The 19,851-nt window shown below is 46.4% G+C and overlaps 1 protein-coding gene across 2 annotated transcripts in view; it reads left to right on the top strand.

Annotated features, from left to right (window-relative positions):
* Positions 1-19,851, top strand: part of LRRD1 (leucine rich repeats and death domain containing 1) — a 248,333-nt gene that overhangs the window by 56,807 nt on the left and 171,675 nt on the right. Inside the window, exon 2 of one of the 2 annotated variants that reach the window (XM_069211628.1) lies at positions 3,405-3,554. The exons of the other annotated variant lie outside the window; for it this stretch is intronic. The gene's annotated coding sequence lies outside the window, so the exon portion shown is untranslated. The remainder of the gene's footprint in view (positions 1-3,404; positions 3,555-19,851) is intronic. 2 annotated transcript variants of the gene reach the window in all.

The raw sequence follows: 19,851 nt of genomic DNA, 5'->3' as shown, positions 1-19,851 counted from the left end.
TAGACTTTAGGCAGGGATGCATCAAAACTCTTTTCGCGATACATAAAACAACACATATGAAAAAATTCACAACCTGAAAGAAAGTGCAATAGTTATTTTAAAACATTATGAAACATAACATTTTACCAGGAACCGTTTTTTAGCAGCGGAGTTGCAGATATGGAATTACAATCTGTGAGTGAAAGTTAGTGATTCCTTCATACGCACATTAAATCACTTAACAAGACATAACATTTCAACATGAAATACAGTTGCTATAGGTTATTAGCACTACGACATCAACAATGCATCAATCGAAAGCTATAATGGAAATAAAGAGAAAAGAGAGAGAAAAAAAATGACAGAGAAATAATTATGAAAACCCTTAGCCAGCTCCTAGCCCATGCTGCCCAATGCCAAGGAGAGGGTCTGCGCGGTACACAGGGCTAAGTGAGCCAGATAATCTTTCAATATCGGCTTGACGACAAAGATAGCAACAGTTTACACAGAGAAGAAGGAACTAACATCTACAGACCCTCCTCGGCCAAGCACAAGCTACACCTCATCTTCAAGGTCCAAATCTTTCCCTAATGTCTGAATTGCACCCTATCTGTGTCACGCCTAGGGGTCCAAGCAAATTACTCCTCTCACTTCTTTTGAAGGACACCACCAGTGTTTCAGAGACTTGTAGTGCTGAGAAACCCTTTTCAACAAAAAAGTAAGATTGAGGTGTTGGCCTTATATCACACACATAGCCGATGCGTACCATCTGTGTTACGTCCCGCATTTCAAGTGTTGAGGCCTCGTCCCTATGTCACATTCAGGGGTCAAGCTTACAATCAGTATCTCACCCCACGGTCCAAGCGGAGCCCTATATCACATCCAGGGTCATGCGTACCATCTGTATCTCGCCCAGTTGTCTAAGCAGAGCCCTAATCATACCCAGGGTCAGGTGTACCATCTGTATCTCGCCCAACAGTCCAAGCGGACCCCTATATCACACCCAAGGTCAGGCTTTCCATCTGTATCTTGCCCAGGGGTTCAGTGGAGCACTAGTTTGCCATACGCCAAATGTTGGGACTAAGGATCAGATGTAGTCTCTTACCCACTGACAACAGCTTCAGGATGGATCTCTGCTCTGCTGATTCAGTAGAACTTTCGATCAATTGCTGCGTCTGCTCACCTCTCTTTGTTTGCGCAGATGGAATTCGTATAGGTCGGTCTCATTCCTTCAGCTGCAGTCTAGGCTCGGAATAGCAATCTCTCCTATTTGGCTCGCCAAAATGTTGCTCAAATGCGGATTTACATTATTTAAATGAAAGACAAGAGGCATTTGGCAAAACAGGAACAGTTGGTTTAATTAAACACAGCGGCTGGGAGGGCCCAGTACAAAGTACTTCATACAGTTTTTTAAGGGTTATAAAACAATTCTGTCCATCCTTTGCAGAAAGAATCCAGGCCTAGTTTTGGAGTCATAATCTGAACATCTGATAAAGTGCTCAGGTGGGTCTCAACCTTGCGTGAACAAAATGCAGGCTAGTAGGTAATATGACCAGATGTCCGGCAGGAGGAGCACATGATCATTTTGTATTGTATGTTGACTTGCTGAGTCTTTCTAACTTCATGTGGCATTTAACTTTTATGGGTTTTTGATAACCCGCACCCCTCTTGCCAAATGTATTTTATTGAGGGCCAATCTACAATAACTATTGAGATGACGCTTCCTATCTGAGGGATCGATCTAGGTTTTTCCTGTTTGAGCATTTGTCTACAGGATACTTGTCACCCCACCTGTGATCTGTCAGTCAGTAGCGTCAGGCCTAGGTTGCAGGGCTTGCCTGACCACATATTTATGACTCCGGGTTGATGGGAAGTTCATGATGGGTAGATTCAACCACAGTGATGTGAGTTTGTTGCTGTTATATTATTATGGTTTATATATATTGTTTTTAGGCATATTAACATTTGTTTGTTGTTCGTTCCTACATTTGTAAGGTGCAATCAAGGCTTGAAATCTGTAAATGTTCTTGTATTAGGGCTAGAGAAGTTGAACTGGGGTAACCTACTTTGGGTATAATGGGGCTAGATGATCACCTTACTGTATGGTTACACTCTACTTATGTACATATTTCTTTCTCTGTGCTACTTCATGATTTGTGCTTGTTTTGTTGTTTTACTATGGTATTTAGAATGTACTCTGGAGCTCTTCCTCTACCTAAAGAAAAAATATTTGTTGTAAGGTGATGAAACCCAAACCCAGAGGAAAATTATCCTTCCTTGTTGAATAGAAAGGTAAACACTTTGGAGACTAGTTCTTAACGTAATGAAAGGTTTCCACCATGATTTGTCAGTAACGCACACATGAGGAAACAATGCCCTTAGATACGGAAAACCAACACTGACATAACCCTGGCTGGTGTATGGCACCAAACGCAGCACGCCTTAACTATAAAACTAGACAAGGGGCATGGAAAACAGCGTTTCAAGCATGCACTAGGAAAGCTTCTACTTCAAGTTTGTATAAATGTATATTCTATAGACATTTCTATCAACAAAACATGTCAAATCATATCAATCGTTATTATGCACACACATTTAGGTATTTCATTGTATTTTCGAGTAGTCTTCAACCTAAGTGTGTTATAGAATTGTTCTTCAAACAGAATATGAACCTCGCCTCCATCAAATTGGGAGTGGGTGCCACAGTACGTAGGTGTTGGGTAACAGTACATAGTGATGAACATAGGCAAATCTTCCAGGATATGAAACCTTGAAACGAAAACTGAGGGTCACAAAACATCTTCAAGATAGGGCACAGCACTTTTGGGAAAGAAGGGATAGTTTCCTGTTGAAATGGCGGCCGATGCCAGAGGCGGGCACAGCTTTGACCTTGAGCCCAGGTATCTGAAATCCGGTTGGTTATAGCATTCAGAATGAAGTCATTTAAAGAAATGAATGGTCAAAGATAAAAATTAAAGGGTCTTATAAATCAATGTTCCCTATTTCTACCAACCAAGGATTAGCACTGGGACAAGACTAAATAGCCAAGGACACAACCTGAGCAAATGTCCAACCATTTCTTTCTATGGCGTCTGCCATAACATATCTGCAGTGTCTTTATTATCCCACAGACAATACCTCATTAGTTATTTAACCTTTATTAAATCATCATTTTATCTTGGTTTACATTAAATATATTTATTTTAACCCAAAACACAAAATAAACAGTTTACATTTATTTTCTATTTATATGTTATCCTAGCATGTAAATTGTTACAGGTGCTTTAATAACTCGCCCCTTTATTGTGTGTGTGGGGGGGGTGGCGGTGGGTTGTGGGGGAGCTACAGCTGGACTGAAAGATCATGTTGTTTTCCTTCCATCTTGCAGTAACTCATATCTTGAATGCCTTGGCTTTCCTTTTCAGCCCTATGACTTAATCGAAGATCAGAACTGGGACAAGACCAAGTAGCCCGGAACACAACTTGAGCTAATGCCCAACCACTTTCTTTATGCCACTTCTGCCATAGGACATCTGCAATTTCTCTGTTACCCTGCAACACAATTTCTCATTAAGGTAAACAAAGCTTATTAGGTCGTATGCTTACAGTGTTTTAAGGTTTATGCTTTTCTTTTAAAACAAAACTGAAAATTCCAGTTTGAGATTATTTGCTGTATATATATATTTACTGCCTCCTCCGTCCTCTTCTCCCTGCGCCTGCCCTCCTGCTCCTGCCTCATCCCCCTCCCCCACTCGCATCCCCCTCTCTATCTCCCCTATCTAACCCGTTCACTATCTACCTCCCTCACTCCTCCTATCTACCTATCTCTCTATCTCTCTATCCCACTATCTAACTCCCTCACTCTCCACCTCCTCCTATCTTCCTATCTCTCTATCTATTTCCCTATCTATCGATTTCCCTATCTATCTATTTTGTCTATCTATTTCTCTATCTCTCCCCCCCTCCCTCACCCCCTCTATTACCTATCTTCCTATCCTCTCACTCTATCTCTCACCCACCTCTACAACCCCCCCTCCCCATCTTCTCAACCCTACTCCTATCTTTCTCCCTTATCTCCTAAACCTCCTAACACTCACCCCCCTCCACCCTTAAACCCCCCTCCCCCAGCTCTTCTCACTCTACCTGTCCCCCCCCTCGCGCTTTCCCGCCACGACCTCCTGCACGCCCCCGCCCCCCAGCTCCCATTCGCCCCCACCTGACCCCTCCCCCCTCCTACCTCATATTGCGGCCGCTGCGCGACAGTGGTAGCGACCCTTGACCCAAGGGTAGGTCGCTCCCCCTGCCGCTGCAGCTCCTCCAGGTTCCTGAGTTCCTGAGACCCACCTCACAGTAAGTACCCCCCCCCCCAGCCCCTCGCTCTGCCCCGCGCTACTCACCCTCTCTCCTGCTCCTGCTTCTTTTCTTCTTTTCTTCTTCTCTGTTCTTCTGTTCTTCCTCCTCGCTCCTCGTCTGTAATCTTCTTCTGTACTCTTCTTTCCCCCGTCTTCACTCTACTTCTCTTCTTCCTCATCTTCTTCTGTGGTCTTCTGCCCTCTGTTCTTCGTTTTCTGTATCTTCTTCTGTGTTCTTCTGTGTTCTTCCGGTCTTCCTTTCTTCTCTCCTTCCGGTCTTCTGATCTTCCTTTCTTCTCTCCTTCCGGTCTTCTGTTCTTCTGTTCTTCTTTTCTTCTTGTCTTCTTGTCTTCTGTTCTTCTTGTCTTCTGACTTCGGCTCTTCTGCCTCCTCCGTCCTCTTCTCCCCGCGCCTGCCCTCCTGCTCCTGCCTCATCCCCCTCCCCCACTCGCATCCCCCTCTCTATCTCCCTATCTAACCCGTTCACTATCTACCTCCCTCACTCCTCCTATCTACCTATCTCTCTATCACTCTATCCCACTATCTAACTCCCTCACTCTCCACCTCCTCCTATCTTCCTATCTCTCTATCTATTTCCCTATCTATCGATTTCCCTATCTATCTATTTTCTCTACCTATTTCTCTATCTCTCCCCCCCTCCCTCACCCCCTCTATTACCTATCTTCCTATCCTCTCACTCTACCTCTCACCCTCACCCACCTCTACAACCCCCCCTCCCCTATCTTCTCAACCCTACTCCTATCTTTCTCCCTTATCTCCTAAACCTCCTAACACTCACCCCCCTCCACCCTTAAACCCCCCTCCCCAGCTCTTCTCACTCTACCTGTCCCCCCCTCCCTCGCGCTTTCCCGCCGCGACCTCCTGCACGCCCCCACCCCCCCGCTCCCATTCGCCCCCACCTGACCCCTCCCCCCCTCCTACCTCATATGGCGGCCACTGCGCGACAGTGGTAGCGACCCTTGACCCAAGGGTAGGTCGCTCCCCCTGCCGCTGCAGCTCCTCCAGGTTCCTGAGTTCCTGTGTTCCTGAGACCCACCTCACAGTAAATACCCCCCCCCCTCCCAGCCCCTCGCTCTGCCCCGCGCTACTCACCCTCTCTCCTGCTCCTGCTTCTTTTCTTCTTTTCTTCTTCTCTGTTCTTCTGTTCTTCCTCCTCGCTCCTCGTCTGTAATCTTCTTCTGTACTCTTCTTTCCCCCGTCTTCACTCTACTTCTCTTCTTCCTCATCTTCTTCTGTGGTCTTCTGCCCTCTGTTCTTCGTTTTCTGTATCTTCTTCTGTGTTCTTCTGTGTTCTTCTGTGTTCTTCCGGTCTTCCTTTCTTCTCTCCTTCCGGTCTTCTGATCTTCCTTTCTTCTCTCCTTCCCGTCTTCTGTTCTTCTGTTCTTCTGTTCTTCTTGTCTTCTTGTCTTCTTGTCTTCGGTTCTTCTTGTCTTCTGACTTCGGCTCTTCTGCCTCCTCCGTCCTCTTCTCCCCGCGCCTGCCCTCCTGCTCCTGCCTCATCCCCCTCCCCCACTCGCATCCCCCTCTCTATCTCCCCTATCTAACCCGTTCACTATCTACCTCCCTCACTCCTCCTATCTACCTATCTCTCTATCTCTCTATCCCACTATCTAACTCCCTCACTCTCCACCTCCTCCTATCTTCCTATCTCTCTATCTATTTCCCTATCTATCGATTTCCCTATCTATCTATTTTCTCTATCTATTTCTCTATCTCTCCCCCCTCCCTCACCCCCCTATTACCTATCTTCCTATCCTCTCACTCTACCTCTCACCCACCTCTACAACCCCCCCTCCCCTATCTTCTCAACCCTACTCCTATCTTTCTCCCTTATCTCCTAAACCTCCTAACACTCACCCCCCTCCACCCTTAAACCCCCCTCCCCCAGCTCTTCTCACTCTACCTGTCCCCCCTCCCTCGCGCTTTCCCGCCGTGACCTCCTGCACGCCCCGCCCCCCAGCTCCCATTCGCCCCCACCTGACCCCTCCCCCCCCTACCTCATATGGCGGCTGCTGCGCGGAGGCGCGCCAGAGGCAAGCCCGTCTGCGCCCGTCCGCGCCTGTCCCGCGCCACGACCCCTGGTCCCCAGCTCTCCCAAGCCCCGCTGACCCGCTACGACCCCAACACCCTCCACGCCCTCAACCCAGGACGCTCCAACACTTGCTTCCAAGCTCACCCCAAATGCACCCATGGACCCTTCGCCTGCAACTCCTGCAAACGCACCTTCCACCACGCAACAACCACGACCACAAGCCCACGCGCCATCAACCACCTCAAGTGCATCCTAGTCAACGCTCGCTCCGTCCACAAACACGCCGTTGAACTCTGGGACCTCCTGGACTCCATAGCACCGGACGTCGCCTTCATCACGGAGACCTGGATGAACGCCTCCTCGGCCCCTGACATCGCCACTGCCATCCCCGAAGGCTACAAGATCTCCAGAAAAGACCGCACCAACCAGGTAGGAGGAGGTATCGCCATCGTCTTCAAAGACTCCATCAGCGTCACCACCTCCACCGAAGACACCCCTCTCGCCGCTGAACACCTGCATTTTCAGATTGGCACCGATCCGAGGACCACCCTCAGAGGATCCCTCATCTACCGTCCTCCCGGGCCACGCGCCCCTTTCAGCGACGCCATCGCCGACTTCATCTCCCCGCACGCCCTCGCCTCGCCGGACTACATCCTCCTAGGTGACCTCAACTTCCATCTGGAACAAAACAACGACCCCAACACCACCACCCTGCTCGACAACCTCGACAACCTCGGCCTCAAACAACTGGTGAACACCGCCACCCACATCGCCGGACACACGCTTGACCCCATCTTCTCCGCCAGCAAACACGTCTTCTTCAGCCACGCCTCCGCCCTACACTGGACCGACCACAGCTGCGTCCACTTCACATTCCGATGCGAGACCCGCCACCTCCGCACCCAACCCATCCCTCGTCGACAGTGGAACAAGATCCCCGAAGAGCAACTCTTCTCCGCACTCGCCGCCAACCAACCCACCCTCACCACCGACCCCAACGACGCAGCCCTCAACCTCACAAACTGGATCTCCAACTGCGCAGACATCCTTGCTCCCCTCAAACGCACGCATCGACAGACCAACACCAAAAACCCTCTCTGGTTCTCTGACACCCTCAAAGAATCAAAGAAAACTTGTCGCGCCATTGAGAAAGCCTGGCGCAAGGACCGCACCGCTGACAACATGACCGCCCTCAAGAACGCTACCCGCGAACACCACCACCTGATCCGCGCCGCCAAAAGGAACTTTTTCACCGACAGACTGGACAAAAACAGACACAACAGCAGAGAACTCTTCAGCATCGTCAAGGAGTTCTCCAACCCCAGCGCCAACGCCGTCACGCCCTCACAAGATCTGTGCGAATCCCTCGCCACTTTCTTCCATCGCAAGATTAGCGACCTCCACGACAGCTTCGGACACCAGACCCAACCAAACACCACTGAACCGGCATCCACGGCCATCACCCTCAACAACTGGTCCCACATCAACACGGAAGAAACCAAATCCATTATGAACTCTATCCACTCCGGCGCCCCTTCGGACCCCTGCCTGGATTTTATCTTTAACAAAGCCGACGACATCATCGCCCCGCACCTCCAGACCGTCATCTACTCTTCTTTTTCTTCTGCTACCTTCCCCGAATGCTGGAAACACGCTGAAGTCAACGCCCTACTAAAGAAACCTACGGCTGACCCGAGCGACCTGAAAAACGTCCGCCCCATCTCTCTTCTGCCTTTCCCAGCCAAAGTAATAGAGAAGACCGTCAACAAACAGCTGACCACCTTCCTGGAAGACAACAACCTGCTCGACCCCTCACAAACCGGATTCCGAACCAACCACATTACTGAAACCGCCCTCATCTCAGTCACTGACGACATCAGAACCCTGATGGACCACGGTGAAACAGTCGCCCTCATCCTGCTCGACCTCTCGGCTGCCTTTGACACCGTCTGTCACCGCACCCTAATCACCCGCCTCCGCTCCACCGGAATCCAAGGCCAGGCCCTGGACTGGATCGCCTCCTTCCTCTCAAACCGTTCCCAAAGAGTTTACCTCCCTCCGTTTCGCTCAGAACCCACCGAGATCATCTGCGGCGTACCCCAAGGCTCATCACTCAGCCCAACACTCTTCAATGTCTACATGAGCCCCCTCGCCAACATCGTACGCAAGCACGACATCATCATCACCTCCTACGCCGACGACACCCAACTTATACTCTCCCTCACCAAGGACCCTGCCAGCGCCAAGACCAACCTACAAGAGGGTATGAAGGACGTGGCAGATGGGATGAGGCTCAGCCGCCTAAAGCTGAACTCTGAAAAAACGGAAGTCCTCATCCTCGGCAACACCCCGTCCGCCTGGGACGACTCCTGGTGGCCCTCGGCACCGCACCGACCCCCACATACCACACCCTCAACCTCGGCTTCATCTTGGACCCTCTTCTCACCATGACCAAGCAAGTCAACGCCGTGTCCTCCGCCTGCTTCCTCACCCTCCGCAAGATCTTCCGCTGGATCCCCGCCGACACCAGAAAAACCGTGACCCACGCCCTCGTCACGAGCCGCCTGGACTACGGCAACACCCTCTACGCCGGGACCACAGCCAAACTCCAAAATCGCCTGCAACGCATTCAAAACGCCTCGGCCCGCCTCATCCTCGACATACCCCGCAGCAGCCACTTCTCCGCACACCTGAGACACCTGCACTGGCTCCCAGTCAGCAAAAGGATCACCTTCCGACTTCTCACCCACGCACACAAAGCCCTCCACGACAAGGGACCGGAATACCTCAACAGACGCCTCAGCTTCTACGTCCCCACCCGCCTCCTCCGCTCCTCTGGCCTCTCACTCGCTGCTGTCCCTCGCATCCGCCGCTCCACGGCGGGTGGGAGATCTTTCTCCTTCCTGGCGGCCAAGACCTGGAACTCCCTCCCCACCAGCCTCAGGACCACCCAGGACCACTCCGCTTTCCGGAGACTCCTAAAGACCTGGCTGTTCGAGCAGCGATAACCCCCCCTTTTTCCCCTAGCGCCTTGAGACCCGCACGGGTGAGTAGCGCGCTTTATAAATGTTAATGATTTGATTTGATTTGATACATTTTAATCATCATGTTAATTCTCAGGATAATACAGTGACTTTCCTCATATGGGGAGCAGCTGTTACACTGAGAGATCAATGTCTGATTTCCTCTCATCCTTCCATAATTGGTAACTTAAATGCCACAGCTTTTCTTTGTAGCTTCATGGCTACTAATCAAAGATCAGGATAGGGACAAGATCATGTAGCCAAAAACACAACTTGAGCAAGTGCCCAGCCATACCTTCACTCTTTCATTTTTAGCCTTTTAATCCAAACCCCTCTACTTTATCATTCACTCCGAGACATAACTAGACATAGTGCTCTCTCTCTCTGTGTCTGAAGCACACCTTTGTACAGTAAAAAGTAAAGAAAGTTATCCATTATCTCCAAATATTTGCCATTATCGTGGCCTGTCCCTGTGGAGTTAGGTTAATTTCTTCATAATATTGTTCCTACATGTTCCTTCTCTCTTGACAAATTTAGACTGGATCTGGAATCTTTCATTACCTGTAGTAGAGGATAGCTGGTGACCAAATAACTATGCCTTTGGAGCTGCCCAGGCATCCCCCTCTCCTATCTAGTAGGTCCATAAAGCTGCAGCCTGGTACCTAGACTATCAGATATTTTTTCCAGATACCATAAATGCTACTGTGTGCAGCTGGACCAGTCTTCAGAGCTTGTTTATTCAATTTGTTGCCAAATTTGTTTTTCTTTTTAAAGTTATGATGCAATGTCACTTTCAAAGTCAGGCTTCTGACTTGAAAGTCATGGTTATCTGACTTGTTTCAGCCTCTGGATCGAGTAAAGGAGTTAAAAACAGAGAAATGCCGCAATGACAGATACAGGAGATGCTTTGGGTTGGACCATCACTCAGAGGCCTGTTCTTTATTTTGACAAATACACTTAAGGCCTTGACATCGACTAAAGTAAGTTTTTTATAGCCATTAAGCAGCCCAAAACAAGGCTCTTATTCGGAGGTCTAACTACTTGAGGTAATAGAAATGTAGTCTTAGCCAAAACCCTTAAGAGCTCCTTGACATCATTGGCAGTCCCTTCGCCTGATTGCAATAACTGCTTGATATATTAGACACTGTTCCCACTTGAGTTTGCTCTGATTAAATCTATTATTGTTATCTTAGAGACTATGGGCCTCATTATGACCCTGGCGGTAGAGAACCGCCAGGGCCAACGGGGGCGGGAGCACCGCCGACAGGCCGGCGGTGCTCCCTTGGGCATTCTGACCGCGGCGCTTTGGCCGCGGTCAGAAAGGGAAAACCGGCGGTCTCCCGCCGGTTTTCCACTGCCCCTAAGAATCCTCCAAGGCGGCGCAGCTCGCTGCGCCGCCGAGGGGATTCTGACAATCCTTACTGCCATCCTGTTCCTGGCGGCTCGCCCGCCAGGAACAGGATGGCGGTAAGGATTGTCGTGGGGCCCCTGGGGGTCCCTGCAGTGCCCATGCCAATGGCATGGGCACTGCAGGGGCCCCCGTAAGAGGTCCCCGCTAGTATTTCACTGTCTGCATAGCAGACAGTGAAATACGCGACGGGTGCAGTAGCACCCGTCGCACCTTCCCACTCCGCCGGCTCGATTACGGGCCGGCATCCTCGTGGGAAGGGAGTTTTTCCCTGGGCTGGCGGGCGGTCTTTTGGAGACCGCCCGCCAGCCCAGGGAAAAACTCATAATACCCTCCGCGGTCTTTTGACCCGGGAGCGGTATTATGGAGGCCTGAATTCTGGCGGGCGGCCTCCGTCGCCCGCCAGAATCAGAATGAGGGCCTATGTTATAAGAATAATAATAATACTGTGTATAATAAATCCTCTGCTGTCAATATCCTCTCTCACAGTCCTAGTTTTTAGGAATCAGATTTTCTGCTTAGCAGTTATCAAAACGTGGTTCCTGACAATTTGTGAAGGAGGGAGAATATGTGCTTAGAAAAACTATATCCCTGGGAAGATAATTTGCCATTATTTGTGTGGTGTTATTAAGTGCAAAGCACGCCACAAGTAAATCATATATTATATAGTAGTTATGTATGCATAAATCAAGTGAGATAGAATAACATTTTATACATGTGTGTATCTATCTTCTATATATATATATATATGTATATATATATATATATATATACACATATTCAATAAAAAGAAACCAAAGGATTATGCTTAGTTACAGTTAGGATTACTTAATTTATTATTTCTATACAAAACCAAATTAAACTACACCAACATTAGAAATTCTAAATTTTTTGTTATAACTTAAAGTTATAGTTTGTGGCCCACAGCAATAAGTTAGATTGCAAACACTAAGGGCCTGATTACGACCTTGGCGGAAGAGATTACTCCATCCCAAATGTGATGGGTATCCTTTCCAATGTGTTACGAGTTCATAGGATATAATGGAACTTGTAATACCGCAGGCAGGATATCCGTCACATTTGGGACGGAGTAATTCCCTCCGTCAAGGTCGTAATCAGGCCCTAAGGGTGAGCTGAGCAATATAGCTGCCTTTTTATTTTGTAAAGAGTATCAGTCAATAATATTGTGTTTTGTCATCGTCATTTCCTGCAATATATTGCAAAATTACCACGGTATACCATAGCCCAATACATCACTAAGTTTTTGTACATCGTAACTTTAAAACTATTGAACCAATTCAGATCAAATAACAAAACGGACCCTTTACACCCCATAATCAATATTTCTCCCTAATTTCATTTAGTTTTGTTCAGCCATTATGTTGCTGTGTCTGAGTAAAGAGTCTATGTAAAATGCATTGGTGGGAAAACATGTTTTGGGACCACTCCTTTTTTCTTTACACCCCAATATCTAATCACCACAAAACTTTGCATCATAAGCAAATTAAGAAAAAGGAATAGGTCTGGAAAGTTTTGTGGAGATTTGTCAAACGGTGGAAAACGTATTAGAAAGCAAACATCCAAGGTATTCCTATCTCAGGTAATCCTTACTATAACTACAGAGTGGCTACTGCTACTCTATATTATATTTCAGAGTTGCAGTAGCTACTCTGTAATTATAGTTCGGATATATATTATAGAGCGGCGCTAGTCGCTCTCTAGTTATAGTTAGGATTCTCAAAGATAGAATTACTATTTTCTTCAGGTTGATGATGCAGAGTTAGGTGGTGATTAGATAAGGGGATGAAAGGATAAATGAGGGGTCCCAAAACAATTTTTTCCACCAATGCATTTTGCCATAGGCTCCACTAATCCACTCTATGACACGCCACTCCACTCTGCAACACACCAGTTCACTCAAAAACATGCCACTCCACTCTATTGCTCTACGACACGCCACTGCATTCTACAAGACTGCACTTTACAACATGCCATCCCACTGTATGCTACTCTACTCTGCACACCTCCATTCTAAGACACTCTATGGCATGTTACTGTATGACACATCTCTTCACTCTACTCTACGACACACCACTCCACTCCGTGGTACCCGAGTGTACTCTATGACACAGCACTCCACTGTATGCCACTCCACTCTGACACGCCACACGACTCTTATCATACCACTCCACTCCACTTTACCATACTTTACTCTAACTCGCTACATTATACTACACTCTACGCCACTCTACTCTGCTCTATGCCACTTACTCTATTCCACTCTGACATTCCACGCCACTTTGTGCCATGGCACTCTACTCCACTCTATGCCACGGCCCTTTACGATGTTCTTCTCCACTTTAGGACTCTATAGTTCTACTCTAGGACACACTATTCCACTCTATTCCCCTACTTACTTCACTTTATGCCACTCTAAGACACTGTATGATACACCACTCCACTGCTCCACCTTATGACACACCACTCTGCTCTACAGCTCGCCACTCCACTATATGACATTCTACTCTTCTACACTCCACTTTACGACACTTCACTGTATACCACTCCACTCTAACACACTGTATGAAATGCCACTCTAAGACATTCTACGACACACCACTCTATGACACGCCACTCTGTGTACTCTACAACATCCTACACCACTCTGTGCCCCTTCACTACAGGCCACACTACTCCACTGTACAGCACTCTTTGACGTGTATCTGCACTTTAAGACATGCCACTGCACTGTATGACATGCCAATGCACTGAACGGCATGCCATTCCACTGTATGACACTCCACTCTTCCACACTCTGCGCCACTGCACTATATGACACATCACTTAACTCTGTGACATGCCACTCCGCTCTATGCCCTACACTCCAAGACACTCTACGACATGCTACTGTATGGCACGCCATTCCACTTTACTGTACAACACAACACTCCACTCTACACCACACCATACTACAACAATCTACTCTAATCTATACCCCTCCACTCTATTCCACTCTAAGACATGCCACTCCACTCTACGACACGCCACTCCACTTGCTGACATGTCACTCAAACCAATCACACTCCACTCGTCTCTATGCCACTTCACTCTACGAAACACCACTCTACGCCACTTTAGTGTACTCTTCGCCATGTCACTCCACTCTACACCACAACACTGTACACCACAACACTGTATGCCACTCTTCTCTGACACTCAACGAGACTCTGCGCCCCTCCACTGTACAACACTCTACTCCACTCTATGCCTGACCTTTCTATAACACTCTATTTCACTCTGTGCCAATCTGCGACACTCTACTCCACTCTATGCCACTCTACAACACTGTACTTCACTCTATCACACTCCATGCAGCTCCCTTTATACCAATTTACTCCACTCTACTCCACTATTCCAGTGTACGCTACTGCACTCTAGGCCACTTTATGCCCCTCCACTCTACAACAATCTATGCCACTCCACTCTACCACACTCTACTCCTCTCTAAGACACTCCACTTTTCAACGCTGTACTCCACTCTGACACTCTACCTAACTCCCTGTATGGCTCTCCATGACACTTTACTCCACTCTACTCTGACACACTACTCTAATTTACTCTTCTCTTCTACATTACTCCACTCTACAACACTCTATGTCACTACACTTTACAACTCTTCTCCAACTGTGCCACACTCCACTCTACAACACTGTATATCACTCTATGCTACGTCACTCTTCAACACTCTGACACTTCACTGTATGGTACCCTTCTCAACAACACTCCACTCTGTGACAGAGCACTGTATATCACTTTCCTCCTCTCTACACTACGACACTCCACTAAACAACACTCCACTCTGCAAACATCTGGTCTACTACAGACGCTTTGTAGTCTGGCTGGTGAATTCACAGCACTGTGTAGGGAGATGTGTAAGTCATAGTAAGTGTAGGGTGGGCCACAAATTATAATTTTAAATTATAACTATGGGGGTTATTACAACTTTGGAGGAGGTGTTAATCTGTCCCAAAAGTGACGGTAAAGTGACGGATATACCACCAGCCGTATTACGAGTTCGATAGGATATAATGGACTCGTAATACGGTTGGTGGTATATCCGTCACTTTACCGTCACTTTTGGGACGGATTAACACCTCCTCCAAAGTTGTAATAACCCCCTATAACTTTAGAATGTCTAATGTTTGTTTAGTTTAAGTTGGTATTGTATAGAAATAATAAATTAAGTTTTCCTAGGTGTAATTAACCTTAAACATTTGTTTTTTTTTCATTATATAAATATATGTACACACATACACACTAAGGTTAATGTGACGTTATGATTAGCGTTGGTCATATTACCTAAATGCAGGTTTAAAAAAATTGAAATTCCCTGAAAAAACACAAAGTGCAGTATTGATTACAAATTAAACGGAACAACCACTGACATTCAAAAGGTTAGGTTCTCAATTCATAACTGCATAAGTGCAATGCTTATGATCTCACGTTTGATGTGACAGATGCAATTACAAATGTCATACTCAGTCTTACAGCTGACTTAGTAGATCACATTACCTGTAACACATTGAAAGAAACAACTACGCATGCCTTCTTATATATTGGTTTGAGTTATTTAATAAGATTGTGTTTTAGGTGTTGTATTTATTAATATGTATTGCAGGGCCATAAGCATTGCATTTGCTGTACAAGTTTATGGTTTGCATGGCTATTGTGTAAGTTATGACTTGCGATCCTAACCATACCTTGCACATTTCAGTGTTTTTTCAGTTTGTTTTGTAACCATAACTGCACTACAACTGTGTTTTGTTAGCGAGTTTCTAAGTTTTTATTTAAATGTAGATTTTCTACCAAAAGCTAACTATAGCTTCATTTTAATCTTTGTCTGTGACTTTTCTTTTTAACATATATCACAAGCAAAGATGTTTTAACCGGCCCATGTGGCTAACCCCTGCTACATTCAGTCTTTGGTAGTGCACAGCAAGAGTTGGCCTTAGCCAGGCCCTGATCCTAAGCCACCTTGGGTGGACAACACCCCCTGGGCACAACCTTCGACCATGTGCAGTGAGGTTGCTCCCAGAGCCTCGCCTTTGGCCCGGCTCCTAACTAACCCTCTGTGGACAGCCAACCTTGGCTGCATACCGTGTGCATCAGGGATTGGCTGCAGGCCCTTGTCTGTGGCCAGGCCCTGTTCCAAAAACCACCATAGGCCGTCAGCTCCTACTGCTCAAGGGCCTTCAACCCTGTGCATCACAGGGTGGCCACAGGACCTGTTCAAAGGCCAGGCCTAGCACCCAACTGCCACGTCCCAGTATACAGCCCTGATTTCTTTTTCTTTTATAGTCCGCAGGTCCTTTTGTAGAGTTTGCAAACCCACAAAAAGCATCATGGTCATAGACAGAAAACTGGTTGCACTCTTAATGGGCCAATGTTGGACCATTTGTGGCTTGAAAGACATAGCTCAGAGTCAACGAACTCAGCTCGGCCCTATAAAGCTTGCAACCGGTTCTTAGCCCCAGCGATGAAGCTTATCCTGTGTTCTTAGTCCTGTGGTTAGAGTTTGCAGACCTCAGGAGCCATGCATGTTTTGATTTTTTTTTTAAAACAATATTTTTATAAAGGAGGGTCCTTTGGGTCGACTCTTATCTGAGCATGGGAACAGACTATGTTCTCCCTTTCCCTATATGGCAGGACAAATTTGGTGTTGACCAGCTGACATGAATGCACCCACCGACTTTCTTACCCAGTGCCGCTTTTGCCTTGACTTTTTAGGACATCAGGCCAAAGTATCAACATTCAGTACTTCCATGATAGGGAAACTATCCACACCAAAAGAGCAGTGGCCGCAGCCCTGTCTGTGCTGCTCTAGATAACAAATGGGGAAATGAAAGAAATATGGAAACACAAAGAGGACATGCTCAGTAGGATGAGTGCACATAAAGAATTTGGTTGCAGCAACGTCAACAGAAATAGAGGCATTAAAGAAATAGAAAAAGTAGTGATTGAATGTGTGGGAGAACACAAGCAGAGATCCGCAGGAGACGTTTAGGGGAGGAGAAAAGACATACATGAAACTTTGAAACCTCATTGTGAATGTCACAGTAGAAGCAGGATTACAGATGTCCACTATTGTTATGTGATGTTGCGTGTCAAAGAGAACAGCGCGCGCTATCTCTGTGTTAATCAGGGAGAGCGCGAGGTTATCGAGACGCGCGAGAAGCGAGTGAAACGGGCGTTGGAACGGTTGAAGAGACCGATGGCTGGGGCGACAGAGAATAAAGACATAAATTGAAACTCGACGTTTCTTTGTTCTTAATTATTAAGAAGCGAACTTCACATTGGCGACGAGGATGGCTGTCGCCTCAACATCGATTTGACAAACATACTACAATTTAAGTGTGTGCTGGAAGGATAACTTAATGAACATCGATTGAGCAAATAATAACAGTGAGAATGTCTGCAACAAAAGGCACATTTACCTGGCGGTGAAGCTTCTCCTTTCATGATCCTTGAAATCGGGTGGTTCCGGATCCAAGTAAGACTGTTTTAACTTGGATAAAGAAACTGTGTGATTGACAGAAGGCGTGGCTTCCTGTATCTGCCTTAAAGGGATTGTCAGAAAGTGTGTACTTAAAGGGATTGCCACCAAAGCTCTGCCTTTCAATTCAAAGGGAAATTTGAAGCACAGTTTAAAGGGGAGGAATATTTCAAGATTGATTCAAGAAGTTAATTGGTTTAAAGAGGAACAAATAAAGGATTAAAACAGGAGTAAAGGATTCATACAGTACTAAACTTGAGTATAAAATGGCATTGTGATTGGACTGCCTATTGGATCGGTGATAGGCACACCTGAGCTAAGTTACTTTGTCTATCGTACAAAGTGTGCAGGGACAGGCACACCGGAAGTAAGATCGTGTGAACCAAGAAGAAGGGACTTCAGGAGCAGCGGGAGAACGTCATTTACAGGAGCACATTTCTAGATTGTGACTGTAGTACAAATAAGAATTATAATGCAGAATGTAACACCCCCTCTGTTTTTTCTAAGTAGTCCAGGAGAACCCACATATCCTTGGACTAAGTGGAAGAAGATGTTTGTACATTATGCGAGGGTGTGTGGACCGACTCTGAGTGCAGAGAGGAAGCATGCATTATTAATGCATTGTTTAGTAGGTGAGGGACAGGAGGTACTTGAAAATTTACCAGACCTAAGTGCTGAAGAGTCAAGAAATTTGAATGAATATGAGGTGTGCATAAAAAAGATGGACAAACATTATGTACCTAGAGTAAGTACAATAATGGAAAGATATTATTTTGGGAAAAGAGAACAAGGAAAGAATGAGTCGGTAGAGGAATACATAACCAGCTTAAGGAAGCTGGCAGCGTCGTGTAAATTTGGTACATTGGTGGACGAAAGAATTAGGGACCAATTCGTATTGAAGTGTTGTAGCGACAAAATCAGGGAAGAACTGTGGTTAAAAGATGAACCACCATTAGAGGAGGTGGTTATAGTAGCAAAGAGGGTGGAACATATGTTAAAGTGTGTTAAGGAGCTAAGTGGAAATAAAGATGGGAGTGGGGAGTGTGCAAAGGTTGAAGAGGTGGTTTGCGAGGTGAAAGCCAGAGAATTTGGAGTGGAGAAAAATAAGGATGAGTTTTCTAAATTTAAAGGGGAGTGTTTTCGGTGTGGGAAAGTCGGACATAAGGCTAACGCAAGCAATTGCCCAGCTTTAAATGTGTTATGCAATGGGTGTGGGAGAAGGGGACACTATTATAAATGTTGTCGTAACAAAAAGAAGAAGTGTAGCAATAGTAACATGTTAAAAGAAGTAAAGGAGGTATCCCAGGAGGCGATTTTTCAAGTGAAAACTCAGATAGAGTGTGGTGAGCACCCCAGTGAGATAGTGAGAGTGGAAGATGTTGATTTATTGATGAGATTTGACTCCTGTTCACATTTAACAATAATTTCAAAGAAGAGTTATGATCTCATATCAGGGAGAAAGAGTGTGTTACGCAAAATGGATGTGAATCCTGGTGGTTATGGGGGACATCCTATAAAAATGTTAGGGTATTTTGAGGGACATCTTGAGTTAAAAGGGAGACATTTGGTTGGGAAGATTTATGTGTCTAGTCAGGGTGATAATCTCTTAAGTTGGGCACATCAAAGATTGTTGGGAGTGGTATTAGATCCCAATGCACAACCCCAAGTACAAGTGCAGAGTGTGGAGAGTGAAGAAAATAATTTGGTCACTGAATTTCCAGAGGTTTTCTCAGAGGTTTTAGGATGTTTAAGAGGTTACAAACATAAAATTAAGCTCAAGACTGGTGCCATTCCTATAATAGCGAAGGTGAGGAGAATTCCACTTGCTGTACAAGAACCAGTTATGAATGAACTTAAGAAGTTACAGGATTTGGACATAATTGAGGAGGTGGAAGCAACGGAGTGGTTGGCGCCCATTGTAGTGGCAAGGAAGGGTAATGGAGAGATCAGGTTATGTGTGGACCTTAGAGCCTTGAACAAAGAGGTGATAGTTGACAAATTTCCTCTTCCAAATATTGAGGAAATAGTGTCCACGCTTGGGGGAGCGAGGTATTTTTCCACGTTGGATCTAACCTCAGCGTACCACCAGGTAGAATTGGAAGAGAGTTCTCAAGAGTTCACTGCGTTCATTACACCTTTTGGTGCTTTCAAGTTCAAAAGAATGCCGTTTGGGCTGGTTTCCGCAGCTTCTGTGTTTCAACGCATCATGCACAGAATTTTAAAGGGAGTGTGTGGTGTAAAATGTTATCAAGATGATGTGTTGATTTATGCAGAGTCAGCAGAAGAGCATTGGAGACGGGTGAGATTGGTGTTGGGATGTTTAAGCCAAGCTGGTCTCACTCTTAAGAGGAAGAAATGTCATTTTGGTCTAACTGAGGTTGAATATCTGGGACATTTGATTACGGGTGATGGTGTAAAGCCTAAACCGGAGTTGGTAAAGACAATAAAACAGTTGACGACTCCTCAAAGCAAGGAGGAAGTGA

Source organism: Pleurodeles waltl, chromosome 10 (genome assembly GCF_031143425.1).
Source record: "Pleurodeles waltl isolate 20211129_DDA chromosome 10, aPleWal1.hap1.20221129, whole genome shotgun sequence".
In the NCBI taxonomy this organism is placed as follows: Eukaryota; Metazoa; Chordata; class Amphibia; order Caudata; family Salamandridae; genus Pleurodeles; species Pleurodeles waltl.
The sequence above is the reverse complement of the archived record's forward strand: the minus strand, read 5'-3'. Positions and strand labels throughout refer to the sequence as shown.